The following is a 12,181-nucleotide window of genomic DNA, read 5'->3' on the forward strand; positions in this document are numbered from 1 at the left end:
CGATGTTTGACACTGCGAAAGTAGAAATCGAGAAGGAGCATCAATAGTTGATGGTTTGTAAAACCACTAAGTTTCAAGAAAGGCAAGGGCTAGAAGGGATACTTCATGAAACGGCAAAACAGTTGCTGCACTAATGAAGAGACCCAAGATTAAACTCGAACCCGAGACTAAGTGCTTCTGTAATGAGGGGAACAGTCACTGAGGCGGAGCAACTCTAGATACTTGGTAGATAAGAAGGTTGGCAAAAGTCGAAAGAAGTGTATTTGATATACATGATGTTGATGTGTACTTTACTAGTACTCCTAGTAGCATGAGGGTATTGGATACCGGTTCGGTTGCTAAGTGATTAGTAACACGAAATGAAAGCTACGACATAAACGGAGACTAGCTAAAGGCGAGGTGACGATACGTGTTGGAAGTGTTTCCAAGGTTGATATGATCAAACGTCGCACGCTCCCTTTACCATCGGGATTGGTGTTGAACCTAAATAATTGTTATTTGGTGCTTACGTTAAGCATGAACATGATTGGATCGTGTTTATTGCAATACGATTATTCATTTAAGGAGAATAATGGTTACTCTATTTTCTTGAATATTCACCTTCAATGGTTTATTGAATCTCGATCGTAGTGTTACACATGTTCATGATATTGGTGCCAAAAGATACGAGTTGATGATGATAGTACCACTTACTTGTGGCACTGCCGCTTGAGTCATGTTAGTATAAATTGCATGAAGAGGCTCCATGCTGATGGATCTTTGTACTCACCTGATTTCGAATCACTAGTGACATGCGAATCATACCACATGAGCAAGGCCTTGTTTTCATTGAGATGAAATAAGATAGTAACTTGTTGGAAGTGATACATTTTGATGTATGCAGTCCAATGGGTGCTGAGGCACGCAGTGGATATCATCATGTTCTTACTTCACTGACGATTTGAGTAGATACAGGAGTATTTACTTAATGAATCACAAGTCTAAAATGTTGAAAAGTTCAATTCCGTTTCAGAGCGAAGTTCGTCGTAACAAGAGGATAAACTGTCTACGATATGATCATGGAAATGAATATCTGAGTTACGAGTTTTGGTACGCAGTTAAGACAATGTGGAAACTGTTTCGCAGTTCATGCCACCTGGAACATCATAGTGTGATGGTGTGTCTGAACGTCATAGCCACGCACTATTTGGTATGGTGCATACTATGATGTCTCTTATCGAATTACCACTATCGTTTATGGGTTATGCATTAGAGACAACCGCACTCACTTTAAATAGGGCACCGCGTATTTCCGTTGAGATGACACAGTATAGACTGAGGTTTAGAGAAATCTAAACTGTCGTTTCTTGAAAGTTTGGGGCTTCGACACTTATGTGAAAAAGTTTCAGTCTGATAAGCTCGAACCCAAAGCGGATAAATGCATCTTCATATGATATCCAAAACAGTTGGGTACATCTCCTATCTCAGATCCGAAAGCAAAATGTTTGTTTCTAGAAACGGATCCTTTCTTGAGGAAAGGTTTCTCTCGAAAGAATTGAGTGGGAGGGTAGTAGAACTTGATGAGGTTATTGAACCATCACTTCAACCAGTGTGTAGCAGGGCGCAGGAAGTTGTTCATGTGGCGCCACCAATTGAAGTGGAAGCTGATGATGATGATCATTGAGCTTCGAATCAAGTTACTACAAACCTCGTAGGTCGACAAGGTCGCGTACTGCTGCAGAGTAGTACGGTAACCCTGTCTTGGAGGTCATGTTGTTGAGCAACAGTGAACCTACGAGTTATGGAGAAAGCGATGGTGGGCCCAGATTCTGACAAATGGCTAGAAGCCATGAAATCCGAGAGAGGATCCATGTATGAAAACAAAGTGTGGACTTTGGAAGAACTACTTGATGGTCAGAGGACTATTGAGTAAAGATGGATCTTTAAAAGAAGACAGACGATGATGGTGATAAGTCACTATTAAGAAAAGCTCGACTTGTCGCAAAGATGTTTTCGATAAGATCAAACAGTTGACTATGATGAGATTTTCTCACTCGTAGTGATGCTAAAAGTCTGTTAGAATTATGTTAGTTGATGATGCATTATTTATGAAATATTGCATGTAGGATGTCAAAACATCGTTTTCTCGATGGTTTCCTTGAGCAAACATTGTATGTGATACAACCAGAAGGTTTTGTCGATCCTAAAGATACTAGCAAGTATGCAAGCTCCAGTGATCCTTCAATGGACTGGTGCAAGCATCTCGGAGTTGGAATATACACTTTGATGAGATGATCAAAGATTTTTGGTTTGTACAAGGTTTATGAGAAACTTGTATTTCCAAAGAAGTGAGTGGGAGCACTATAGAATTTCTGATAGGTATATGTGGTTGACATATTGTGGATCAGAAGTAATGTAGAATTTCTGTAAAGCATACAAGGTTGTTTGAAAGAAGTTTTCAAAGGAGTACCTGGATTACGCTACTTGAACATTGAGCATCAAAGATCTATGGAAATAGATCGAAAGCGCTTAATAGAAGTTTCAACAAGATGCATGCCTTGACAAGTTTTTGAAAGAGTTCAAAATAGACCAGCAAAGAAGGAGTTCTTGGTTGCGTTGTGAGGTGTGAATTTGAGTAACACTCAAAACCCGACCACGGCAGAATAAAGAGAATAGACGAAGGTCGTCTTCTATGCCTTAGCCGTAGGATCTAAAGTATGCCATGCTGTGTACCGCACCTGAAGTGTGCCTTGACTCAAAGTATGTTGAGAGGTACAGAGAGTGATCCATGATTGAATCACTAGCAGCGGTCGAAATTTATCCTTAGTAACTAATGGACTAAGGAATTTTTCTCGATTATGGAGGTGGTTAAAGAGATGGTCGTAAAGGGTTACGTCAATGCAAGCTTTGACACTAATCCGGATAACTATGAGTAGTAAAACGGATTCGTATAGTAGAGTAGATATTTGGAGCATTTCTGAATAGCACGTAGTAGCAGCATCTATAAGATGACATAAAGATTTGTAAAGAACGCACGAATCTGAAAGTTTCAGAACCGTTGACTAAAACCTCTCTCACGAGCAAGACGTGATCAGACCCCATAACTATATGGGTGTTGGATTCGTTGGAATCACATGGTGATGTGAACTAGATTATTGACTCTAGTGCAAGTGGGAGACTGTTGGAAATATGCCCTCGAGGCAATAATAAATTAGTTATTATTATATTTCTTAGTTCATGATAATCGTTTATTATCCATGCTATAATTGTATTGATTGGAAACACAATACTTGTGTGGATACATAGACAAAACACTGTCCCTAGTAAGCCTCTAGTTGACTAGCTCGTTGATCAAAGATGGTCAAGGTTTCCTGGCCATAGGCAAGTGTTGTCACTTGATAACGGGATCACATCATTAGGAGAATCATGTGATGGACTAGACCCAAACTAATAGACGTAGCATGTTGATCGTGTCATTTTGTTGCTAATGTTTTCTGCGTGTCAAGTATTTATTCCTATGACCATGAGCTCATATAACTCACTGACACTGGAGGAATGCTTTGTGTGTACCAAAGGTCGCAACGTAACTGGGTGACTATAAAGATGCTCTACAGGTATCTCCGAAGGTGTTAGTTGAGTTAGTATGGATCAAGACTGGGATTTGTCACTCTGTGTGACGGAGAGGTATCTCGGGGCCCACTCGGTAATACATCATCACACACAAGCCTTGCAAGCAATGTAACTTAGTGTAAGTTGCGGGATCTTGTATTACGGAACGAGTAAAGAGACTTGCCGGTAAACGAGATTGAAATAGGTATGTGGATACTGACGATCGAATCTCGGGCAAGTAACATACCGAAGGACAAAGGGAATGCCATACGGGATTATATGAATCCTTGGCACTGAGGTTCAAACGATAAGATCTTCGTAGAATATGTAGGATCCAATATGGGCATCCAGGTCCCGCTATTGGATATTGACCGAGGAGTCTCTCGGGTCATGTCTACATAGTTCTCGAACCCGCAGGGTCTGCACACTTAAGGTTCGACGTTGTTTTATGCGTATTTGAGTTATATGGTTGGTTACCGAATGTTGTTCGGAGTCCCGGATGAGATCACGGACGTCACAAGGGTTTCTGGAATGGTCCGGAAACGAAGATTGATATATAGGATGACCTCATTTGATTACCGGAAGGTTTTCGGAGTTACCGGGAATGTACCGGGAATGACGAATGGGTTCCGTGAGTTCACCGGTGGGGGGGGGGGGCAACCCACCCCGGGGAAGCCCATAGGCCATGAGGGTGGCGCACCAGCCCTTAGTGGGCTGGTGGGATAGCCCAAAAGGGCCCTATGCGCCAAGGATAAGAAATCAAAGAGAAAAGGAAAAAAAAGGAGGTGGGAAAGGAGAGAAGGACTCCACTTTCCAATCCTAGTTGGACTAGGATTGGAGGAGGACTTCTCCCCCCTTGGTGGCACAACCCTGAGCCCCAAGGCAAGCCTCCCCTCCCTCCCACCTATATATATGGAGGTATTAGGGCTGATTTGAGACGACTTTCCCACAGCAGCCCGACCACATACCTCCATGGTTTTTCCTCTAGATCGCGTTTCTGCGGAGATCGGGCGGAGCCCTGCTGAGACAAGATCATCACCAACCTCCGGAGCGCCGTCACGCTACCGGAGAACTCTTCTACCTCTCTGTCTCTCTTGCTGGATCATGAAGGCCGAGATCATATCGAGCTGTACGTGTGCTGAACGCGGAGGTGCCGTCCGTTCGATACTAGATCGTGGGACTGATCGCGGGATTGTTCGCGGGGCGGATCGAGGGACGTGAGGACGTTCCACTACATCAACCGCGTTCACTAACGCTTCTGCTGTACGATCTACAAGGGTACGTAGATCACTCATCCCCTCTCGTAGATGGACATCACCATGATAGGTCTTCGTGCGCGTAGGAATTTTTTTTTCCCGTGCGACGTTCTCCATCAAACTCCGCATTGCTTCTTGAATGTGTCAGCAGCATTCTTAGGAAGTTTGGGTTCGCCCGTAGGCAATATCATCTCAAAGGTGTAATGCGTCCGTGCATCCAACTTTTTAGTCGGGCCTCGTTTCGTAGCTTTGCTCGATGTGGAGCCTAAGAGGGAGAAACATTCGTCAAATGAATGTATATGTATACAATATAGAGCTATCTCCAATATTTTTCACATATTACAAGTGATTGTCGAACTTCATATGTATACCTCGCCGGACTTTATTATTTCTCCACCGGCTTCTTCATCAGTGGAGTTATCACCTTCTCCGTCATTGGAGCTATCTCCTGCCCCATCGGCTTCATCTTCGTGTCGGTCGACCTCCATTCTATCTCCGGAGGGGTTTAGATATGACGACGGAGATTCAGCTGGTTCAACGTCGGGGCGTCTTTGATTATATCTTCGAGAAGTTCTTCCTCTTCGAGGTTCCTGATATGTGGATCCATAGTTCTGCAAAAAACAGACATTTGATTAACTAATAAACTAACAAACTATATATGATGCAAAATAATTATATTTCTATTTTCAAATAAATTCTAACTAAATAAGTTCCACTCCCGAACGCTGATCGGGACGTGATCCCTAACGAGAACTCCGCATTGCTTCTTGAATGTGTCTGCAACATTCTTAGGAAGCTTGGGTTCGCCCGTAGGCAATATCATCTCAAAGGTGTAATGCGTCCGTGCATCCAACTTTTTAGTCGGGCCTCGTTTCGTAGATTTGCTCGATGTGGAGGCCTAAGAGGGAGAAACATTCGTCAAATAAATGTATATGTATACAATATAGAGCTATCTCCAATATTTTTCACATATTACAAGTGATTGTCGAACTTCATATGTATACCTCGCCGGACTTTATTATTTCTCCACCGGCTTCTTCATCAGTGGAGCTATCACCTTCTCCGTCATTGGAGCTATCTCCTGCCCCATCGGCTTCATCTTCGTGTCGGTCGACCTCCATTCCATCTCCAGAGGGGTTTAGATATGACGACGGAGATTCAGCTGGTTCAACGTCGGGGCCGTCTTTGATTATATCTTCGAGAAGTTCTTCCTCTTCGAGGTTCCTGATATGTGGATCCATAGTTCTGCAAAAAACAGACATTTGATTAACTAATAAACTAACAAACTATATATGATGCAAAATAATTATATTTCTATTTGCAAATAAATTCTAACTAAATAAGTTCCACTCCCGAACGCTGATCGGGACGTGATCCCTAACGAGAACTCCGCATTGTTTCTTGAATGTGTCAGCAACATTCTTAGGAAGCTTGGGTTCGCCCGTAGGCAATATCATCTCAAAGGTGTAATGCGTCCGTGCATCCAACTTTTTAGTCGGGCCTCGTTTCGTAGATTTGCTCGATGTGGAGGCCTAAGAGGGAGAAACATTCGTCAAATAAATGTATATGTATACAATATAGAGCTATCTTCAATATTTTTCACATATTACAAGTGATTGTCGAACTTCATATGTATACCTCGCCGGACTTTATTATTTCTCCACCGGCTTCTTCATCAGTGGAGCTATTACCTTCTCCGTCATTGGAGCTATCTCCTGCCCCATCGGCTTCATCTTCGTGTCGGTCGACCTCCATTCCATTTCCGGAGGGGTTTAGATATGACGACGAAGATTCAGCTGGTTCAACGACGGGGGGGCGTCTTTGATTATATCTTCGAGAAGTTCTTCCTCTTCGAGGTTCCTGATATGTGGATCCATAGTTATGCAAAAAACAGACATTTGATTAACTAATAAACTAACAAACTATATATGATGCAAAATAATTCTATTTCTATTTGCAAATAAATTCTAACTGAATAATTATATCTCTATTTGCAAATAAATTCTAACTGAAATAATTATATTTCAGTGCTTGTTTTAGAGAAACGTCAAAAAGGTGGATCACCGAGGGCATGTACAACACAGAGACGAATAGGACCTCTCGGTGCTTGTTTTAGAGAAACGTCAAAAAGGTGGATCACCGAGGGCATGTACAACACAGAGACGAATAGGACCTCTCGGTGCTTGTTTTAGAGAAACGTCAAAAAGGTGGATCACCGAGGGCATGTACAACACAGAGACGAATAGGACCTCTCGGTGCTTGTTTTAGAGAAACGTCAAAAAGGTGGATCACCGAGGGTTCGAACCAGGGACTCCTATGTTGTGAGCAGTTCACTCTAACCACCAGGACATGACCTGACTAGTGTAATATTTTTTCACTCAAGCATTTTAATATGTAAGTTTTTTCGGTTTATTGCTTCTCTTTTATATCAACCTTTTAAAAATCCGTGAAACTTTTTGTTTTCGCTTTTCTTCAATTCTAAATTTCATGATTTTTTTTAAAACCAACGGCATTTTTTTTAATTTGTTAACTATTTCCATATTTGATGAACTATTTTAAAATTTTGTGAACTTTTTCAAAAGCAATGAATTTTATTTTCATATTTGATGAACATTTTTCAGATTGGATGAACTCTTTTCAAGATCAATGATTTTTGTTTTCACATGTGATGAACTTTTTTCCAAATTCGATGAACTTTTTCAGACTTGATGAACTCTTTTCAAAATCAATGAATTGTTTTTTCAAATTTGATGAAACTTTTTCATACCCGATGAATTTTTTTCAAATCCTATTAACGTCTTTCAATTCCGATGAACTTTTTTCTGGTTTGATGAACTTTTTTTCAAATCCGATGAACTTTCCCATATTTGATGAACTTTTTGAAAAATTCATGATCTTTTCTTCAAAATCCATGAAATTTTAAAATTCACAATTTTTTCCTTAATTACGAGTTTTTTTCATTTTTTTCATATTAGTCAATGACTGACTGAAACGAGCCCACCATCAGTCACTGGTCTAGGAGCGCCTGCGTATATGGGCCGGCCTACTGGTAGTGGTGTCTGGACGCGAGCTAGCGAAACTAGCGCCTACAGCGCCAGTTAGAGCAACTCTAGCAGACCCCGCATCCCACCCCGATCCGTAAAATAACCGCCAAAATGCGGGTCGGGGCGGAAAATCCAGCCCGATTAGACCAAGCAGCCCGCCCCGGCCCGCAAAAAAATTTAGGGAGCGCGGCAAAATCCTGACCCCTACCCGAGAAAACGCGGGTTTCCCCCTCACGGCTGCGGTGCCCTGCATATATGCGGAAGCGGTTGATGGGGGACATTTCATCCCGCGTTATCTCCCACCAACCACCTCTCCTCTCCCCCTCGCGCCGCCGCCGGCCGCTGCCCAAGATTCCGGCAACAGCAACCAGCAGGAGCACGCCGGAAGGCCGCCACGAGGCCTCCCCTCCCCTCCCTTCCCCCCTTCGTCAGCGGGCCTCCGGATTTACAGATCTGCAGCACTTCATCGCGGGCCGCCGGATTTGTCTTTTTTCGGCCGCCGGTTGCTGCCCGAGGCGATGGAGTGGTCGGGGAGCCTCTCCCGCAGCCCAGAAAAGGGTGCATCGCCGCATGCAGGTACGGGTTCGTCCTCCCGCCGCGTCGAAGATTTGCGGGTATGGACTCATCCGACCGTCCACCAGGCTCGGCACTTGCGCAACGTCTTTGTGGTCTGCTGATGTCGTTCATACAGTGCGACGACTGTCGGCGCCAAGTGCTGCGGCTCACTTCGGGCACGCCGACGCACCCCGGATGGGTGTTCTACAAATGCGAAAACGACGGTGTACGTGTACTTGCGGTAGCTCGTTTCATAGCTCATTCTTTAATTCAATTGCGGTAGCTCACATCGAGCTTCATCATTCTTTTGTGTAGGACGATGGATGCTCATTTTGGTTTTGGGAAGACCAATACATTGATTTGTTGATAGAAATAAACTTAATAGATGTTAGTGCACTCCTTAGTACAATCGAAGGCAATGATGCGGCTGCATGTGCAACTAGAGGGGAATCAACGTCTACTTCTTTGAAACCAAAGATGAAGGATGAAGAAAGCAAGATCAAGAATCCGCAGATCAGCAATGAGTGCATGGAGAAGATATTGATTCAACTAGTGGAAGCAATTATGGAAGTTGGAATTTTTCTAAAATGCATACTTGTGGTTTTTGTTTTCTTTGGTTTTGTTATTCTAGCCAAGAATTGGTGATATCTTTTGTATCTAATGTTGTTCCAAAAGCAAAGAAAAGCATTGTCATAGATCAATTTAAGTTGCAAATCAAAGTTTTACGAGCCGGGAGGAGCTGCGCCAGATCAGAACCCGCAGAAGCCGACCCGTAAAAAAGCATATTGCGTGAATATACTTTTTTACGGGTCCATTATGCGGGGTCTGCGTCTATGCCAGCCCGCGCCGGCCCGCAAAAGCAGTTTTCGCGAACTGCAAACGCGTTTTGCGGACCGGCAGGATGCGAGGACTGCTAGAGTTGCTCTTAGGAGGTCCCGGCCTGAATTGCTATGAGGCTCTTGGTTTTTGCTCGTTGGCTGGCTGGGGTCTGCTAAAACCCTGCCTGATGCCATTAATAAGTGTTGATCAAAATCCTGGCGGGCCATGGCCCGGGTTTGCCCATACGAAGCTCCGCCCATGACCTTCCAGGTCGCTGTTTGGACTTCTCCGGAGGCCCCCGATCGCCAAAGGCAGCTGGTGGTCTGGGCGCGCTCGGCAGACCACTCTTTCGCGTGGAGGAAGTTTTAGAGAGATATATATTTAGGTTAAATGCATTTAGTAGTATAGGATTTATAGTCTTTCTCATATCTTATCTCTACGAAAGACTTCTCATCCATCAAATTTGTATCTTCATATATTCGTTCATGAATCTTAATAATACATTCATCATATCATTGCCAATCTCGTCCTTCTTTATGGTATCATTCGCAAGATCCATAACGTTTCACACCGTGGCACCCCTAGGTGGTCCATCTCCCGTGATCTCACGTGAGGGCCACGTGACCTGTACCTAGGGTTCATCCGCCGATCGATTGATCGACTCGCGTGGAGGCTGAAGAATCTTTTCTTCGCCAGTCGCTTCACCTACATTTTTTTGGTTTCCCGATAATAGACCGGACTGCGTCGCCCACCGATGTCATCACCGTGTGCCTCTAATCCAACATAGGCATTGATTCCGTACCGGCCGGTTCCGCCAAACTGGGTACCGTGGCCGACTCCCCAGCGCTGGCTCCTCCATACCGGCTATCACAACCAATCCTCCGGCTGCTACGCCTGCCTCGTTAGGCTGTCGGGGGCGACTCGCCCGCGCCGACTCCACATCGACTGGCTCGTCTTCACCTACCCCGTGGAAAGGGCGGCCGTGTCGCCTGTGGGACACCTTGAAGCGTCGCTCGTAGCTGCTCTCGTCCGCGCGGCATTCATCGCCGGTTCGTCTTCGCCGTCATCAATCGGCACTCCACCGATAAGGTTGCCATCGACTCGATCTGCGCTCCGTCCTCCACGCCATGGCATAAATCGCCTTGTCAGTCTGATCAACCGATCACACGCTCATCTTCGCCAAACATGTCCCCGATTAGGCGCTTACAACCGATCAGCTGCGGGTCGCCGCCGCGTTGCCCCATTGGAGTGCATGCCCGCCGCCTATGGCCCATGTCTGATGCGTACCCTGTTGGTGGCACCCATCCGTTAGACTAACTCCAAGACTTCTTGCGAGGCTGTCCTCGCGACCCCCACGCACTGATGTTGTAGGCTTCCTTCCCGCCTCCTCACTCGGTGCAAGTCGTCAACGTCCCCGCTTGGTCTTCGTCGTGCCATCGGATTCTTCCTCGCCTACTTCGACTACCGCCACTGCACATACACATGTAACCTGTGTTGCAGTGTTGCCACTCTAGGCCGTCTAAGGTCCCGTCGACTACATTGTTAGAATATATGATATCGTTGTAATCTCAACCTCCTTCTCTATCTCCTATTGTATTCAAACTCTTGTACTTATCCCTTGCACAACAAGACAACCTATCAATATAAACCAACGCGGCTCCCCTCGAGGGAGTAGGAACGCTTCATCATCTTACATGGTATCAGAGCCCCTCTTCCATACATCTAGCCACAAACCAGAAACAAACAAACCCAGATCATACCCGCGATCGCCGCCATGGCTTCCTCAGCCGGCGTCGCCCTGAACCTCGGTTCACCTCCATCAGAAAAGCTTGCGAGAGGAAACTTCATCCTCTGGAAGATGCAGGTCCTCCCATCCCTGCGAGGTGCGCATGTTACTGGACTCCTGGACAACTCTGACGTCGCTCCGCCCAAAACGGTGGAGGTCACAAAGGCGGACAAAACCATGGCCCAAGAGCCGAATCCCCTGTATGGATCGTGGATCGCCAAAGATCAACAAGTTCTGTCATATCTACTCAACTCCATGTCTCCTGGGATCCTTGCGCAGGTCGTCGGGAGGGACTCCACCTTCAATCTCTGGACAACAATCAACAACCTCTTCGCTTCACAATCGCAATCTCGGATCACCAACCTGAGAATCGCGATCACCAACATCAAGAAAGGCACCATGTCTAGCTCAGCATACATGGTGAAGATGAAGAGTCTCGGGGATGAACTAGCTGCTGCTGGTCGCCCCGTTTCTAATCCGGAGATGGTGGACTACATACTTGCAGGTCTGGACTGTGACTACGACTCCGTGGTAGCGGCAATCGGCTGTCAAGAACAGCATCACCGCCGATGATCTGTTTGCCCAGATCTCTGCCTTTGATCAAAGGATGGAGATGTTGGGCGACTCGTCTTCAGGCGGGTTTCATACTTCTGCCAATGCGGTCTACAGAGGTCGTGGCCCGTCCCGCGGCAGATCCTATCGCGGGCGAGGAGGAAGGGGGCGCGGCCGTAGTAGTGACCGCGGTGACCGCCAGCCCTCTCCCTCCAATGGTGGCTTCAGAGGACGCGTTCGGCAGCAGCAACAACAGCAGGTGCGTGAGCAGCAACACGACTTCCCAGAGTGTCATATATGCCTCAAGCATCATCCAGGGGGTGCACGTGTCTGCTGGTGGCGATATGAAGAGAATGATCAAGAAGAAAAGGAGGCGCATGCAGTCTCCTACGATGTTGACACAAATTGGTATGCCGACAGTGCAGCAACCAATCACATCACAGGTGAACTTGACAAGTTGACGATGCAGGAGAAGTACAATGGTGGTGACCAAATTCGCACGACAAACGGATCTGGTATGAATATTTCACACATTGGTAGTTCAATCGTTAAAACCCCCATGAAAAACTTGCACCTGAAAG

Source organism: Hordeum vulgare, chromosome 5H, assembly GCF_904849725.1.
Source record: "Hordeum vulgare subsp. vulgare chromosome 5H, MorexV3_pseudomolecules_assembly, whole genome shotgun sequence".
NCBI lineage: Eukaryota > Viridiplantae > Streptophyta > Magnoliopsida > Poales > Poaceae > Hordeum > Hordeum vulgare.